Source organism: Jaculus jaculus, chromosome 2, assembly GCF_020740685.1.
Source record: "Jaculus jaculus isolate mJacJac1 chromosome 2, mJacJac1.mat.Y.cur, whole genome shotgun sequence".
NCBI classification, from domain to species: domain Eukaryota; kingdom Metazoa; phylum Chordata; class Mammalia; order Rodentia; family Dipodidae; genus Jaculus; species Jaculus jaculus.
This window is the reverse complement of record NC_059103.1, coordinates 25,577,560-25,596,350: the sequence shown is the minus strand read 5'-3', so window position 1 is coordinate 25,596,350 and position 18,791 is coordinate 25,577,560. Positions and strand designations below refer to the sequence as shown.

Genomic DNA, 18,791 nt, shown 5'->3' with positions numbered 1-18,791 from the left:
AGGGCTTGTTTCATTGACATACACCACAGCATGCTGATGGGGCACACCATTGACTTCATTTGTACTTAGTTAGGTCGGTCAGTATAGGAAGATGCATTTTGGGGTTTGTCGTTCTTGAGTGGAATACTGGTTTTAAGTAAAGAAAGTTAAATGATTTAAAAAAATAAAAAGCTGGGTGTAGTGGCAATGCCTTTAATCCCAGCACCCAGGAGGCAGAGGTGTATGACCTTGAGACAATCACAAGGCCAGTGGTAGCAATCTATGCAACATGCTTTATTGTTCAGGAATCAAAATTACACCAAAGACAGAAACAGCAAGCTTAATTTCAAGGAGCAAATCAACCCTCAGGGTGGGAACCCTGAAATCGGTGGAAAAAAAATCATCTGAGGGCTGAATTCATGGGGTGTATGTTGGGGGCTGTCTCTATCTATAATTGAAATTGTCCCGGGCTGATTGTCTATTGAAAGTTTAGAGGTAACCAGGAGCTATCAAAGTAAAAGAACAAGGTGAGCCATGCAGTGAGCTATTGCAGAGAAACGGTCACTTAGTTATACCAACCTGAATGTTTCTGGCTGAACTCCCAGGCCCGGGACTCCTAGAGCCCCAGCCTGTGTCTAGTCAACCATAGCGTTTCTAAGCTTCTTAACTATGTACTTCGCCAAAGCAGGGGATTTCTCCCTCACCATGGTTTGGATACGGTTTCAATGTCCACTATGTGTTGAAATCTAATCCCTGTTGAGAGACATCATCAAACTGTGAGTCACCTTTCTGTTACTGCGATCTGAAATAAAAGGACAGTTTTGTTTTGGCTCATCATTTTGGAAGTTAAAGTCCTTAGTATTTGTCCTGTGGCAGCAATGGTAGATCGCAGGAGGAGGGCTTGGTGGGGGAGGTTACTGACCTCATAGCAACCAGAAAGCAAAAATGTACATGCGCCCATGACCCGATGTCCATCCAATAGGGTCCAACTCCTAAGTGTTCCATCATTCCCAGTGGCATTATGGGCTGGGGACCAAGCCTTTGACACATAAACCTTTAGAGTATATCTCAGATCCAAACTGTAGCAAAGGGGTTACGCCAACTGTGATGTTTATAAGTGCAGTTTTTGAAAGGTAATTAGGTTTAGGTAAGGTCATTAGAGTGGGTCCCATGACTAAATCCCTGGAACGTTATCAGAAGAGGAAGAGAGATCATGCACACATAGGCACACAAACTCCCTCCCTCCCTGGCCCTTCAACTGTTATGCCCTGTGGCACCTCAGAACTCCACTAGCAAGAATGACATCACCAAATGTGCCCCCTCAACTTTAGACTCCATAACTATGAGCCAAAATAAACCTGTTGTCTTTCTAATTCACTGAGGCTGTAGCCCTGTGTTAGTGGCAACAATATGGATGAATACACATAGCTCAGATCATAATTTCATTGTCACTTTCTGTCAGTGAAAGCTCACCCAAGTGTTCAGCCTGCCACATAGACTCTGAGCAGTTGAATTCATCATTTGAGTCATTTCCTTATCCCAATATAACAGATGGTGTTCAATGATCTTTGAAGTTATTTCAAGCTTCAAGTCCACTATTCTGTCGTTGTTTTTCCTTTAGGTACTTTTTTTCAGAGACAGAACCCATGGCCTCAACCACTGAAGTCAAATTCCTGATGCTTGCACCAACTAGTGGGCATGTACAACCTTGAGCTTGCCTCACCTTTGTGCGTCTGGCTTACATGGGATCTGGAGAGTCGAAGATGGGTCCTTAGGATTCACAGGCAAGTGCCTTAACTGCTAAGCCATCTCTCCAGTATACTTTTTAATGGTATCATTGAAGTTGTCCTGCCTTCTCATTCCAAATGGTGTTCAACCAAAGGTGTTCTAAGATCCAGGTCCCCCAATGCCTAAGAGAGATAGCAACAGGGGTATTCAGAGCTGGTAATCATCCTGAAAGGAATGTGATGATTCTATAAGTTGTCACAAGTCCTAGGTAAAATAATTCAAAACACACTTGGTATTATACATAACCTGGGTCTTCCTGCTCCTACTTTTCAAAAATAACTATTTTCACTTAATTATTTGCATGTGTATGTATAGGCCTTTTGCCACCACAAATAGATGCTAGATACTTTCACCACTTTTTGCTTCTAGCTTTACATGGATGCTAGAGAGTAGAACCCAGGCCAGCAGGCTTTGCAAGCAAGCATGTTTACCACTGAGCCATCATCTCAGTCCCTCTTACTCCTGCTTTGAGAGCATTCTGAGCTCTAGATCATGCATCCAGAAGCTCAGCTCTGAGTCTAGAGTATGTTTAAAAAAAAATGATACAGCTCTGGGCTGAAGAGATTGCTTAGTGGTCAAAGTGATTGTCTGTGAAGCCTAAGGACCAAGGTTCAATTCCCAAGTACCCACATAAGCCAGATGTACAAGGTAGCTCATGCATCTGGAATTAATTTGTGGTGTCTAGAGGCCCTGGCATGCCCATTGTATCTCTATCGGACTCTTTCTCTAAATAAGTAAAATGATGTAGCTCTTTACTGATGTTTTCTTAGTGTCTGTAATGAAGTAAAACAGAGAAGCACCAATTTGTTTAAATATTACATTGCTCCTATTTCATTTAGCAGTTTTTTTTTCCTTGTCTCTTCCTGTCTCAGCCTGAATGTAAAAAGTTGTTTCGATCTCTAATGCAAATATTTTCTGGAATATTTTCACTTTCACTCTCTTCAACCTGTTCCTATGTTATCATTTTGCATATGAAGTAACTATCTATCTGTTGTCACAATCTGCCATTTTCTATCCACCTTTTTTTGGAGTTAATAAGGCTCCAATGCTTTGCAGAAAGAGTAAGAGGGGGCAGTCTTACACAGAGCCATACTTTTTTTTTTTTTTTTGGTTTTCCGAGGTAGGGTCTCACTGTAGCCCAGGCTGACCTGGAATTCACTATGGAGTCTCAGGGTGGCCTTGATCTCACGGTGATCCTCCTACCTCTGCCTCCCAAGTGCTGGGATTAAAGGCGTGCGCCACCACGCCCGGCAAGCCATACATTTTTTTTCAATTATTTATTTATTTATTTGAGAGCAACAGACACAGAGAGAAAGACAGATAGAGGGAGAGAGAGAGAGAATGAGCGCGCCAGGGCTTCCAGCCTCTGCAAACAAACTCCAGACGCATGCGCCCCCTTGTGCATCTGGCTAACGTGGGACCTGGGGAACCGAGCCTCGAACCGGGATCCTTAGGCTTCACAGGCAAGTGCTTAACCGCTAAGCCATCTCTCCAGCCCAGCCATACAGTTTTTGATGTGTCTGTCACAGATACTATTAAGTCATTCTGTCTTATTTTGTGCTGCTACCACTCTAATCCACTCCCCCACCACAAGAAAAGAAAGAAAAAGTTACCTTGTACTTTACATTAGTTGTAGGTAAAATCCTAATATGCTAAAATAAATAGGTCACTTCTTAAGAGTTCAGTTTTATTTTGTGCTTACGTAGGATGGTCTGCCTAGGTAGAAAAAATATTCTGGAAGAAGGACTAAATGAAATAGTTATATAAACCAGATGTGGTGGCCCATGCCTTTAATCCCAGCAATTGAGAGGTCGGAGTAGGAGGATCTCTGTGAGGTTAAGGCCAGCCTGGAGCTATAGCATGAGTCCCAGGTCAGCCTAGGCTAGAGTGAAACCCTACGTCAAAAACAAACAGGGCGGGCTGGAGAGATGGATTAGCGGTTAAGCGCTTGCCTGTGAAGCCTAAGGACCCCGGTTCAAGGCTCGGTTCCCCAGGTCCCACGTTAGCCAGATGCACAAGGGGGCGCACACGTCTGGAGTTCGTTTGCAGAGGCTGGAAGCCCTGGCGCGCCCATTCTCTCTCTCTCCCTCTATCTGTCTTTCTCTCTGTGTCTGTCGCTCTCAAATAAATAAATAAAAAATTAAGGGCTGGAGAGATGGCTTAGCCGTTAAGCGCTTGCCTGTGAAGCCTAAGGACCCCGGTTCGAGGCTCGGTTCCCCAGGTCCCACGTTAGCCAGATGCACAAGGGGGCGCACGCGTCTGGAGTTCGTTTGCAGAGGCTGGAAGCCCTGGCGCGCCCATTCTCTCTCTCTCCCTCTATCTGACTTTCTCTCTGTGTCTGTCTCTCTCAAATAAATAAATTTAAAAAAAAATTAAAAAAAAAAAAAAAACCAGGGCTGGAGAGATGGCTTAGCGATTACGGCGCTTGCCTGTGAAGCCCAAGGACACATGTTTGACTCTTCAGATCCCACATAAGCAAGATGCATAAGGCTATCCAAGCCAAGGTTCCACATATACACAAGGGGGTGCACATGTCTGGAGTTGGATTGCAGTGGCTGGAGGCCCTGGCTGGCCAATTCTCTCTCTCTCTCTCTCTCTCGCTTGCATAAAAAAATGAAGGCTAGTCTGTTGGGCTTGCCAAAAGAAAGAAAGAAAGAGAGAGAGAGAGAGGGAGGGAGGGAGGGAGGAAGGGAGGAAGAAAGAAAAGAAAGGAAAAATAGTTATAGTAACTGAGCATGGTAGGCCATGCTTTTAATCTCAGAACACAGGAGGCAGATGTAGGTGGATCACCATGAGTTCAGGACCAGCCTGGGGCTACAGAGTGAGTTCCAGGTTAGTCTGGGCTTCAGTCAAACTGCCTTGAGAAAGAAAAAAAATAGAAAGACATAGTTACGTAATGCTTGTATTAGTCAGGATTCAGAGGAACAGAACCGATAGAACAACTAAGCGTTACAGAGGGATTACTAGATTACTTTGCAGTAGACAGGCTGGGCAGCCCAACAATGGCTTTCTGCAGGCTGGTGAGTCGAGAGGCAGAGGACCAGGTAGCTGTTCGGTCCACAAAACTGGATGTCTCATTAATCCCAATCCAGCAGTGAAGGCTTGGAGGGTTCCTGGAGAGCAGCTGACCTTCCATCCATCCATATTGGAGGGCTAGTGAAAATGGTTCCAATGTCCAGGAACAGCAGAAGCAGGATTGATGCCCACACAAGTCATAACATGAGAAGCCAGACAAAAAGCCCACCTGGCCTGGAAGAAGGTTTTCCTTCCTCAGGTAATCCTTCCTGGATCCCTCACAGATCCACCCAAGAGAGGTGTCTCTTACTTGATTCATAATCTGATCAGGGCAGTTTGGTGAGCATAATACATGCATTTAGCCAGACAACAAGGAAATCTATCACAATGTTTTCATTTGTTTGGTTAGTTGTTTTTTTTTTTTTTAAGATTTATAATGTTTACATGGAGGAAAATTAGTTTCCAGGACATGGAGAATAACTTCTTTTTTTTATTATTATTTTGATTTATTTATTTGAGAGAGAGAGAAAGAGACAGACAAACAGATAGATAGATGTCAGATGCCTATAGCCACTGCAGACAAACTCCAGATACATGTGCCTCCTTGTGTATCTGGCCTTACATGGATACTAGGGAATCAAACCTGGTCCTTTGGCTTTGTAGTGCATTAACCACGAACATACCTCTCCAGCCCCTCCTCAGATTTTTGTGAGGTACTAAACATGGACAAATTTTTCTTTGCTTTTTCAGTTTTTATAGAAATTCATAAAACCATATTTCATATACCATTATAGTATTTCTATAAAAGTGCCTACTCATGATTAAAATCTATTTCCACTATTACCTGAATTCCAAGCTGTATAATCCCTATATTTTAGCAGAATTCCATGTTTAGTAAAGTACATGAATATGGTTTCCATGGATTTTTGTCATTAGCAAATCAATGTCAGATTTATAAGTACATTTACATAAAATGTGTACTTTAGTACATAACATTAGTCACCACTTAGAATAACTTCTTAAATGAGAAGATTAAGGATTGAATATTGGTTATTTTAGTTGCTGACTTTGATCTTTGCCTCAATTTCTTTTTTCTCTTCATTTTATTGGTATGTATCATTTATACATAATGGGTTTCATTATAACATGTTCATACATGCACGTAATATGTTTTCATCATGTTCACCTCTGTTACCCTCTCTCACCCCCCTTCCATTCCTTCTGGTTCCTTTCTTCCCAATTAGTCCCCTAATGCTCTCATGTTTTGTTTTTTTTTTTAATTCTTGAAAACATAGGAAATGATATAATTTATTTATTTTTTTACAGTTTTAACTTTAAAAAACTTTTTTATTGACCACTTCCATAATTATAGAAAATAAGCCATGATAATTCCCTCCCCATCCCCACACTCTCCTTCACAAATCCACCCTCCATCATATCCTGCCCTCTCAATTACTCTCTCTTTTATTTTGATGTCATCATCTTTTCCTCCTATTATGAAGTTCTTCTGTAGGTAATGACAGGCAGTGTGAAGGGATGAATATCCAGGGCTTTTTGTGTCTGGAAGATTGCATTGTAAGCAGTCTGATCCTTACTTTGGCTCTTACTTCTTTCCACCACCTCTTCTGGACCCTGAGCCTTGAAAGGTATAATAGAGATGTCTCAGTGCTGAACACTCCACTGTCACTTCTCAGCACTATGGTGACTTTTGGATAATCCTAGTGGTCACCACCATCTGAAAAAAGAAGCTTCTCTAATCAAAAGTGAGAGTAGCATCAATACATGGGTATGAACATTAAGAAGAGTACTGGCAGGGAAATTTGGTGAGCATATGATATGGATTTAGCCAGACAACAGCACACATTACACCTCTCGGGCTCATGACTTTTCCTTCCAGGTACTCCCTCCCATGGAGTGAGCCTCCAGTCCAACTAGAGAGTGGTTGGTATTCCCCCATAACAGACATGCCACTATTGCACCCATTAGTTCATTCAATCTAGTTGGCCAAACTTAAGGTTTGCAGTGTCCACTGTTGTTGACCTTTCTTTCCCATAGGGTTGCCTGAAGCATAGCTTTTCCCAACATTCTGTCAGCTGGTCTACAGGGAGGAGGTATTCAGCTCAGCTCCAGCTTGATCTCTGAGTGACCTTCCAGCACAAGCATGTGAAATCTTCAGCAATAGCACTTGCCATCTATTTCTGGTGGGAAATCACGAGCTTTGGAAATGGCCTGCAATATTTTGGGGTATCAGGGAGCTCCCTGGCCAGCAACTCACTGGAAGGAATCCCATTTCTGGCACTGAAAATTTTCTAGTAACAATCTATGGTTTCTGGGTATGCCAATATCCAAAGAAGTAGGTTTCCATATGGTTTATTCATAATATCTTAGATTTTGATTAACTGTCTTCCCACATGTCCTTTACTCAATCCCTTCCCCTGACCTCACTTACACCATTGCACCCCTAGTTATGTGTTCATCTACTTACATATTTACAATGCCCTCCTCTTAAATACTCCCCTTTCCTCCCTCCCTTACAGCCCCTTTCTAGCTTTCTGGGCTCTGCTACTGACTTTTACTCCAGTTCACATACAAATCTGAATGTTTGTAGCTAGGATCCACTTATGAGAGAGAACAATCAGCATTTGGCTTTCTGGGGCTAGGTTTCCTCATTTAGAATGGAGTTCTATTCAGTGGTAAAGAAAAATTAAATTATGAAGTTTACAGTGAAATGGATAGATATGGAAAGGGTTATACTGAGGATTTTTAAAAAACTTTTTATTAACAACTTCCATAAATATAGACAATACACCATGATCATAATCCTCTCCCAACACTCCCCTTTCCCCTTCCCAAGTACCGCCTCCACTGAATCCCTTCTTTCCAACTACTCTCTCTCCTATTTTGATGCCATCATCATTTTCCTCCTAATATGCAGGCCTTGGGTAGGTAGTATCAGCCACTGTGAGGTCATGAATGTCAAGGCCACTTTGTATCATAGCTTTTATTTTTTAATATTTTATTTTGAAGAGGCAGTGTCTCACTGTAGCCCTGGCTAATCTGGAACTCCCTCTCTAGTTGGTTCAGGCTGGTCTTCAACTCATGGCATTCTCCTGCCCAGTCTCCCTAGTGCTGGAATTAAAGATACACACCACCTTGCCCAGCCAGTCTTTTTTTTTTTTTTCTTTTCTAGACCCAGTGAGTCACACATTAGGCTTGCTTACAGGAGTATGGCTGAGGGGTTGTTTACAGGACCATTGATGAGGAGGTTGCTTACAGGAGCATGGGCACCTTAATGGTGAAGAAAATGTCACTCCCTCCCACAGCAACAAAATATGCAAAGAGGGATAGGGCCTCCTGAGACCTTTCCCTCTCTGTGGAAGATACTGGTAGATTTACGCTTGGGCAGATCTTGTCCACAGCTGCTGTGAGTTCAGGAGTACAACAGCTATGTTATTCCCAGAAGTTAACATCCACACCATTCCCCTGCTTTGTCTGGCCCTCATCTTCTTTCTGCCCTTTCTTCTGCAATTCTTCAAGAGCCTTGGGCCATAGAGTGATACAGATGTCCTGTTTACCTCTGAGTATTTATCTGATGATTACTCATTCTTAGCAGTTTGTATAGTCATGAGCCTCTGTAGTTACTAGTACCCACTTCAAAAAGAAACTTCTTGGGATGGAGAGGTTGCTCAGCTGTTAAGGCACTTGCCTGCAAAGCCTGAGGATTTCTGTTCAGCTCTCCAGATCCCACATAAGCCAGATGCTCAAGGCGACACAAGCATGCAAGTTGGCACATGCGCACAAGGTGGCACACACTTCTGGAGTTCAATTGCAGTGGCTGGAGCCCTTCTCCTGACTCTCATAAAAAAAGAAAGAAGGAAAGAAAGAGAAAGAAAGAAAGAAAGAAAGAAGGGAGGGAGGGAGGGAGGGAGGGAGGGAGGGAGGGAGGGAGGAAGGAAGGAAAGAAAGAAAGAAAGAAGGAAGAAGGAAACAAGAAAATTCTCTAACCAAAGCTGATGGGAGCTATAGTCAGTACCAGTACCAGGTGAGGATCCCCTCCTGTGAAGTGGGTCTCAAATCTAACCAGAGAGTAGTGGGTTAACCTCAGACTTGTCGCTGCTGCACTGGTGGGGCACATCTTGCCTGGCCCATCAGTAGTGTTTCATGCAGGGTCCACAGTTGGGTAATACTGTTGACACTTCTCTAGCAGTAGCCTCAGAGCACCTTCTAGCACTAAATGCTGGAGAGCAGACAGGAAGCTTCTAGCCAACTGCAGTTTGCTTATATTTATGGGTGGTGACGAGAATATGAGGTGTCTTTAACAATAAGGTCATACCACCTAGTACCGGTGGGCAACCAGTAACAGTGGTGACTTCCTGTATTATTTTAGGGGCCTCCCTAAACAACAGTTTATAGGGAGCTACCCTGGCACTAGGATTTGCATTTAACTATCAAAGTTTGTCTCCGTTTCCCTATTAGAAAAAAATGTTTATAGTCCTTTTTGCTTAATTTTTCAGACCCAGACATAACTCAGTTGACTTATACCTTTGGAAATCTTTTCTCTCTTATATCTCCTACATGGGGCCATTTATGTTTCTTCTTTGGGAACTGAAATTCCCAGAAACAAAGCCACAAGGCAAAGCCGGGCATGGTGGCGCATGCCTTTAATCCCAGCACTCGGGAGGCAGAGGTAGGAGGATCGCCAATAGTTCAAGACCACCCTGAGACTACATAGTGAATTCCAGGTCAGCCTGAGCCAGAGTGAGACCCTACCTCAAAAAACCAAAAAATAAAAAAATTAAAAAAAATTAAAAAGGCAAAAAAAGCCACAAGGCTATGTATAACTTGATATAGTGAGTACAAAAAAAAAAAAATAACTTTTTTTTTTTTTGATTTTTCGATGTAGGGTCTCACTCCAGACTAGGCTGACCTGGAATTTACTATATGAGTCTCAAACTCACAATGATTCTCCTATTTCTGCCTCCCAAGTGCTGGGATTAAAGGTATGTGCCACACTATTCCTGGTGGCAATAAACACCTCTATCATTCCAAAAGTTTTTCTGTGTATGTGTATGGTGTGTGTGCCTGTATGTTTAAGCTTGTGTGTGTACACATACATACGTGTGTGTGTATAGGGGTCATAGACTAATGTTGAGTGTTTTCCTCAACTCTTCTCTGCCTTATTATTTGAAAACGGGTTTCTCAATGAGTCCAGAGCCTCACTGACTTGGCTAGTTTAGCTAGTCAGCAAGCCCTGGAGATCTGCTTGTCTCTGCCTCCCTAGTGTTGGACAGACGCATGCCACTATGTGTGACTTTGACATGGGTTCTGGAGATCTGAACTCAGATCCTCATGCTTGTGCGGGAAGCACTGTATCCAGTAAGCCATCTCCTCAGCGCCCTTATTTCAAAAAATTTTATCCAAATAAAGCACCATGAGCATTTGTGCACCAGCCTATGTGCATATGGGTGTATGCTTTCATTTGTCTTACATCAGTACCTCAACGTGGATTGGCAATGTTGCATGATAAGTACATGTTTAACTTTTAAGAAACTGTCAATTTAATTTCAGAAGCTGTTGTATCATTTAAATTATTACCAGCCAGGCATGATGGGGCACACCTTTAATCTCAGCATGTGGGAGGCAGAGGTAGGAGGATCGCTGTGAGTTTGTGGCCAGCCTGGGAGTACAGAGTGAGTTCTAGGTCAGTGTCACAGTCAGCCTTAGTTGCTGGGATGAACTTCCAAGCCAGGCACAGTTATGGAGGAAGGGAATTTATTTGAAGCTTATGGATAGAGGGGAAGTTACATAATGGCAGAAGAAGTTTGCCCTCCTTTCATAGATCCAAACAGAGAGAGAAGAAAACTACCACCACCAATACCAGCAAGCCCACTTCAGGAATTCTCAGAACACCCAAGGAACTTTTTATATCTTTAGTTGGAAATTCCAAATCCATCCCCACACCTTAGAACTGGGCCCTAGGGCCCACCCACAGTGACACCTCCTCTAGCCAGGTGGCTGGTGATGTAAACTACAAGCTTTAATAAATTCCTGAATATATTGTGAGATGCCCATTCAAACTACCACAGTCAGCCTGGGATAGAGTGAAACCATACCTCAAAAAAAAAAATTCACCAACATTGTATGAGAGTTCTCATTTATTTCAAATCTATGTCAATACTCCGTTGTATTTTGGGATGTGAACAGTGTTCATTTTGAAATAAGAATAAATGGACATTTATATAACTGAACATTAACTGATTGTAATATAAAATAAGAAAATGTTTGAATTTATAGTTACATTAAATAAATAATTATGGAATAGTATGATAACTAAAAATGCTTGACTTCCCACAAATATTTAAATCCTATATTCTTAATATGATTCACAACTGTTTTACATCTTCCATACTTCCTATCTTACTTCTTACCTATATCCTTTAGTTTTATTAATTAATTTATTTATTTGATTGCCGGAGACGGCAAGCATGCCATTTCAGGATCATGAGGAATCGAGCGCTGAAGAGCTGCTTGACACAGTTCCAGCCCAGCTGTCTCTTCCTTGAAGTCCGATGTGGCCCCTCTATAGAAAAATCTTTGGCTCACTATGCTACAGAAATATGTGTTTTTTCTATATAATGTTTGTCTTTCTCTGTCTTTCACTTGGTGTCCCAATCTCTAAGTTTACTTTTCCAGTAAAAATTGGTGTCGGTAAAGTGTTGGTCAATGTATCTGAAAGAGGCTCTGGCATAGAATTGGAAAAACAAGAAAATGGGTCAAAGATAATTGTTTTCCTTAAAGGCCTTAAAGAAAGTCAGGCATGGAGTACAGGACACTGAGGAGGAAACAATGAACCTCCTGGAACAACGTAAACATTGTTATATGACTAATTTTTCTAAATGGTGGCAATTGCAATTGACTCTTTACCAGGAACCCTTACAGAAAAACAACCGAAGTCAGAAATAGTTCAATTGGGGGGACCAAAGTCTAAGTATTGGAGGGACGTAAAAAGGAAACTTCAAAATAAATAATTAAAGGATAAATGGATCTGCTGGATCAGTGATTAATGATGGGAAGCCCCATTTGTGGTTGTTTTGCCTCTCACCTTTAATAGAGTAATTGAAAGTAGAAGTCCAGGAAATCACAAGTGCTTGACTGCACATACATGGGGAAAATGTAAAAACAGTTAATCATTACAGGGGCCTGACAACTTTACTTGAGGTGAACAATTATGGGATTGTTTGATGATAAGGAATAACAAAAAGTTTCTATGAATTCTGTGAAATTGTACCTTTCTTGAAGTTTGTTCTTGTATGACATGATCAGAAAATAAATGACTGAGGCTAAGAGCTGTGGCAGAAAAAGGGCGAGAGAGAGAGAAAGAAAGAAAGAAAAAAGAGAAAGACAGAAAAACTTAACTGCCTTCAGCATTAGCCTGTCAGCTTGCACCAGAACTTGACTTCGAGTCGTTATTTTGCCGCTCCCTTTCACACCTCTCTTCGGGGACCCTCCTTCAAGCCACGGCTGGACCCCGGCAAGTGGCACCCGAACAGGGACCTGAATTGAGGTAAGTCGAGGCTCGGTTAGGGACGGATCTCACCCAGGGACCTGCAGACCCCCTGGTCAAAGAGTAAGGCTGGGTAGAGGGGTGAGTAATCAAAGAAAAAATGGGACAGGCAGAATCTAAGGAAAGACAGATGTACATTAAGATACTGAGAAAGATGTTGAGGAATAAAGGAATAGAATTTAAGAAAAATAATCTCATAGAATTTATTCAATTTATACAAAAAGTAAGCCCCTGGTTTCCAGAAGAGGGGACATTAGATCTGGACAACTGGCAGAAAGTAGGAAAGGATCTCAAGAAATGGCATGCTTGCCGTCTCCGGCATTTGATAGAGAAAGGCAGATAGAGAATGGGCATGCCAGAGCATCCAGCCACTGAAAATGAACTCCAGATGCATGCACCAACTTGTGCATCTGGCTTACATGGGTCCTTAGGCTTTGCAGGCCAGCACCTTAACCACTAAGCCATCTCTCCAGCCTCTCTGGTATCTATCTATCTTTCTATCTATCTTTCTTTCTTTCTTTCTTTCTTTCTTTCTTTCTTTCTTTCTTTCTTTCTTTCTTTCTTTCTTTCTTTCTTTTGCAAGGAAAGAGATCAAGGAGAGAATGGGCCTCTTGCCACTGCAGACAAATGCCAGAGGCAAGCATCATTGTGTGCATCTGGCTTACATGGGCACTTGTGAAATTGAACCCTGGCCATCAGGCTTTGTAAGGAAACAACTTTAACCATGGAGCAATCTCTGCAGCTCATCTTCAGTGTTATTGTTACAGCCCCCTTGATATTATGAGTAGTTTAATAAAAATAATTCTAGATGAATTAATTCTAACGCTGAGTGCCCAGATGCTGCAAGAGAATACAACCAGAAAAGCCAAGACAGAAAGTGAACATGTTCTCTAGGGTCTGGCACAGTTTATCCCGAAAAGAGACTCATGTTTAAGTATGTTGTCCCACCCAGTTGTTCTTAACTGAGACTCACTAAATCTCAAATACTGCTTATGGCTCCACTGAGTTCCTTCACTTCCAGGAAGCATGTTCAATAACTTCAGTCCATCCTGTTACCGGGATTCATGGCCATTAGTATGTATATCTTCCTTGTAACTATAGTTCACTTTAGTACTTCATTATAATACATCTATTTTTGAGGTAGGTTCTCATTCTAGTCCAGGCTGACCTGGAATTCACTATGTACTCTCAGGCTGACATTGAACTCACAGTGATCCTCCTATCTCTGCCTCCCAAGTGCTGGAATTAAAGGCGTGCACCACCACATTTGGCAATGTATCTTTTTGTTGTTGTAGTTGTTGTTTCTGCATTGGGTTCTTTATTTTTCATGAGAGAAGTTACTTAAAGTATATTACTTATAAAATTCTCTTTTTTAATTTATTTTATTTGAGAGAGAGAAAGATGGAGAGGGAGGGAGGGAGAGAGAGAAAGAGAAAGAAAGAGAAAGAGAGAGAGAGAGAGAGAGAGAGAGAGAGAATGGTATGCCAGGGCCTTCTGCTGCTGCTAACTCCAGACCTATGCACCACCTTGTGCATCTGGATTATGTGGGTCCTGGGGAATTGAACCTGGGTCCTTTGTCTTTGCAGGCAGGTGCCTTTGCCTTAGCTAAGTCATCTGTCTAGCCCCAAATTCTTTTTCAATCAATCCGTGCTCTTAGCATTTTTTTGTTTGTATATGTGTGTATGTATGAACGTAAGTATGTCAGTTGGTGCCACAACACACACACATGGGAGTCAGAATGCAACCTCAGGGTGTTTCCCCTTTCCTTTAACCTTCTGAGAGAAACCTCTCTTGCTGCTGCTGCTGCTGTGGCTGCTTTTGAGCTCCAAGATTCTCCTGGCTGTGCTGTAGTCCCACAGCTGCAGGCATGTTGAGACTACAGATGCCTGTGCCACTTTGTGGCCAGCTTTATTTGGGCATTGAGGAAGACTGAACTTGGGTCAGCAGATTTGCAAGTGACCATCTCCTAGCCCCAGTTCTTAGCATTCTTAGGCTTCCACTAAATAAGTGAATATTTATTGATTTATTTATTTTTTGGTTTTTCGAGGTAGGGTCTCACTCTGGTCCAGGCTGACCTGGAATTAACTCTGTCATCTCAGGGTGGCCTTGAACTCACGGTGATCCTCCTACCTCTGCCTCTTGGGATTAAAGGCGTGCTCCATCACGCCCGGCTTGTGAATATTTATTGAATCAGATTTATATTTGAGTATATAACTTGATATGTTGCTGATTTTGGCAAATGAGTTAGAAATCGTGGGTCATGTTGTGATGATTCTATGTTCTTATTTAGTTGACAGAGAAGGGGGGTAGAGACAGAGAGAGAGACAGAGAGAGAGATAGAGAACTCCGGATGCGTTTGTTCCCCCCCCCGCCAAGTACATCTGGCTGATGTGAGTCCTGTGGAATCAAACCTGGGTCCTTTGGCTTTGTAGGCAAACACTTTAACTGCTAAGCCATCTCTCCAGCCCTCTATGTTCTTTTTTAAAAATTATTTTTATTTATTTAGGAGGGAGAGAGACAGGATGAACATGAGTGTGCCAGGCCCTCCTTCCATTGCAAATGAAGCACCTTTAGCCACTAAGCCATGTTTCCAGCCCTGTTCTGTGCTCTTTATGACATCACTTTGTGAACTTTTTCTGAAGAGAAGTGAACAAATATCTGTTCACCCCAGAGAGGTACTGCTGACAGGTCACAGAAATGACTCTATCCAAGTGCAGCTTACGTGAACCTTTGAACTGATTGGGGTTACTTGCAGAAGCATGGGTGACTCAAAGGCAGCTGCTTCAATGAAAAGCTCACCCCAGCATAGAGAACTCCTGGAAGCTGCATCGTGGAGCCTACTGCAGGGTTTATAGGCAGCTCAGCTGGCAGGAGTTCCCTCTCCAGCAGTTGTTTCCTACTTCTGTAACCTCTGGGAGGGGCCTGGTGACTCTCATTTTCAGGAGCATCCTGACATTTGTAAGGTGTTCTATCTTCAGCGTTGTTTACTTCCTGAGCAACTTAACTAGTATATGTTTCAATTTGGAACTTCCTTATGAGCCTTACTCCAAGATGGAATATTGCAATTTGAAGGAAATTGCTTTACAATAGGCATCATGTACTTCCTGAAATTACTAATGTAAAATATTTTCATTTTTTGACTCATTAACGTTTCTAGCGATACAGTAACAAAGTCAAAAATAGTGGGTTTTTTTGTTTTTATTTTATTTATTTTATTTTCAACCAGAGAAAGGGAAAGACAGAGAGAGAGACAGAAAGAGAGAGAGAGAGAGAGAGAGAGAGAGAAACAGTGGGAACACCAAGACCTCTAGCCACTGCAAACAAACTCCAGATGTATGTGCCCCTTGTGCATCTGATTTACGTGGGTCCTGGGGAATCGAACCTGGGTCCTTTGGCTTCACAGGCAAACACTTTAATAACTAAGCCATTTCTCCAGCCCTGTTGTTGTTTTTTGAGGTGAGGTAGGGTATCATTCTAGGCCACAGGCTGACCTAGAATTCTCTCTGTAGTCTCAGGGTGGCCTCAAACTCATGGCAATTTTACCTTTGCCCGTTGAGCAACTGGGATTAAAGGTGTGCACCACCATGCCCAGTCAAAAATTAGTGGTTTTAAAAATTCATTTCATTTGGAGGGAGATGGGGAGGAAGAGGAAATGGGTGTGCCAGGATCTTGCTGCTGGAAGCAAACTTCAGATGCATGCACCATTTTATGCATCTGGCTTTATGTGGATATTGGGGAATCAAAGTAAGCCTCCTGTAAGCTTTGCAAGCAAGTGCCTCTAGCCATTGAGCCATCTCCCCTGCCCCCAAATTTGTGGGTTTTTTTTAAAAGTTTTTTTTTTCATTTATTTGTGAGAGAGAGAGAGAGAGAGAGAGATAATAGTCACACCAGGGCCACTAGTCACTGAAAATGAACTCCAGGTGCATGTGCCCTTTGTGCATCTGGCTTACGTGAGACTCAGAGAATCAAAACTGAGTCCTTTGGTTTCTCAGGCAAATGCCTTAACTGTTAAGCCATCTTTCCAGCCCCAAAATTTGTGTTTTAAGACACAAAATATATTCTTTTGCTGTTCAGGAGGCTGGTTCAAGGTGTCATTAGGATGTTGTTTCCTACTTCTCTCTGTCGGGAGCCATAGAGCAAAAGCCTCTCCATATTGCCTGGGCCTGCTCATAAACTGACTCATTACTCAGAAAGCTGGTCCATCCAGCTTTCTGTTACGTACTTCTGGAACCGGTCAGCAGACTACTTACAGAATCTTATTTTTTGCAAAAGGCCAGTTTATGATCAGGATGTGAAACCTGGTGCAGTCAGGATGTTAAGCCAGTTAGGCAAGATTAGATGAACACCTAATTACATCCCCTTTAAGTTTCCTGACAACTCCTTGCCCTGGCCATGTCCCCTTCCCCCTACAACTCCTTGCCCTGACCACGTCCCCTTCCCCCTACAGCCCTACATAAACCTACACATAAGAATAAACTCTCGAGGCCGTGACAAACATCTAGCATGGTCTCCTTCTTGTGTCTGTTTGCCTTATTTCATTCAGGTTGATTTTCACCTCGCTTCTTTGTTCGACTCCCCGCTGGCCGGGGCAAATGGCGCCTGAACGTGAGGCCTGAGGTACGAAGTGTGACCTGAACATCGCTCAAAGTGGACGGCCGTCCCAGCCATTAGATCGCCACCCCACCGGAGGGGTGAGTGAAGGTCTGCATAGAGGTCACTACAGGCAGTACACCTGTAAAACAGACCCGCACCACGATCGACGCAGAAAAAAGCTCGCCTGCAAAACTGATCTGATTGAGGTAAGCGATGAATTTTAGGCAATTAAAGTAAAGACTATTGAGTCATTTTTTTCAAGGCACAAGAACTGCGGGACTTCCCTTTTGCACTTCTCTTCCTCCTTTTACTTTCAGTTGGCGCCATCGCGTGGAATTGCAACACAGCAACAGGGAAACGAAGCCTCTTGGCCAGGGCTACCCTCTGGCATTGGCTGAAGGCCCCTAGCTCCCTGTGCGAATCTTGACAGCCCGTTTGGGTGTTAGCAAAGACCTCCTATCTAGCCTCTCTTCCTATTAACAAAACTGGGTATGCAACAGCCAGTAAATGCTCTTAGAGTGGCTGCCAGCTCTTAACATTGCGGTTAGGCTCACGGTAGGCCCACCGGGAAACCCCCGTGCCGGTTCTCCAACTGGGAATGTTGTCCTCTGGTCTTGCCATTTCTCCTCTTTCCTTTTTTATCATGGGACAGACCCTAAGTAAGCATAAATTGTTGAAAGGCTTAAAACTTCTCTCAAGGCATAAGGAACATGGGTTAAGAAAAAAAAATTTAGCAAAGAGTAAAAAGGAGCTAATTGCCATAGTAAAAGATATTTTAAAAACACAAGGAATTGAGATTGCTTCAAGTTCTTTTTGATTTTATCAGGAGGATTTGTTCTTTTTATATGTGTGTGTATATGTGTTTATGTGTGCTCATTGTGCTTGCTAGTCATGTCATGTTTGTGACTGTTTGTAACTAAAGAGATGAGATGGATGCAAGTGACATTCCTTTCTCTTCTAGAGAACGATTCCAAGGAAATTAAAGACATAAGCATAGAAATTAAAAAGGAAAAGTTAAATGTCTTTTACAGGAGTGAATTTGCCAGATATTTGTTCTAGGTCAACTTTACCTTACATAGTGGATCATTAAAAACAACAAAACTTCCTCTAAAGAGGTAACTTATAATTTGTCAGATATTTTAAAAAAGATTGTAATGTCCTGTTACTTAAAAGGAGGAGGTAACTGATCTGATTTCTGAGCCAGCCTGCCTCAAGATAAAAACACAATTTGCCTTAGCTACTCCTAATAAAATCATTCCCAAGTGTGCTATTGGTATTAATGATATAAAATTGTATTAAGACTGCTTTCTTTTTAGTAATAGGATTAATCAATTTGGTGTAATTTTTTAATAGCCTTATAAGAAAGATAATCACTTCTCGGTCTTTTGGCTAAGATAAAGTGCAGTATCTGTTCTTATCAGTTTAATATCTGATATGTCCTCTATCGGAGGACAATATATTAAATGGATTTTTGGAGCTTGGAGTTGGAATAGGAGCTTGCTCTGTCCACTCCACGCATTGACCTGGTATTGCAGTACTTCCAGGAACGGTGCACCCCCTCGGGGCGGGGGGGGGGGGAAGAGAGAGAGAGAGAGAAAAGATAATTAATGATGGGGTGAGATGAATTGATTAAAGGAACTGGAAAAGAATTTTTCAATGTCGGGACATAGAATGCTCATTAAAAATGCTTTTTGAGTGGTACTGAGAATGTTAAAGTATGTGGATAAAGATGTGCGTATGTAGGAAAGAATTTTCAGGCTAAACCTAAACGCCATGCCTAAAGTTAGAGATTCTTCAACTATTTACAGACTCTTAAAGGATACTCTAAAAGTTTTATATAGGGACATAGTCT

The 18,791-nt window shown here is 42.3% G+C and overlaps 1 non-coding gene across 1 annotated transcript; it reads left to right on the top strand.

Moving 5' to 3' along the window:
- The first annotated feature begins 18,308 nt into the window (after nt 1–18,308).
- On the top strand, nt 18,309–18,499 carry LOC123458875. Its single transcript, XR_006635826.1, has one exon. It is a non-coding gene; the product is annotated as a U2 spliceosomal RNA (small nuclear RNA).
- The last annotated feature ends 292 nt before the right edge of the window (nt 18,500–18,791 follow it).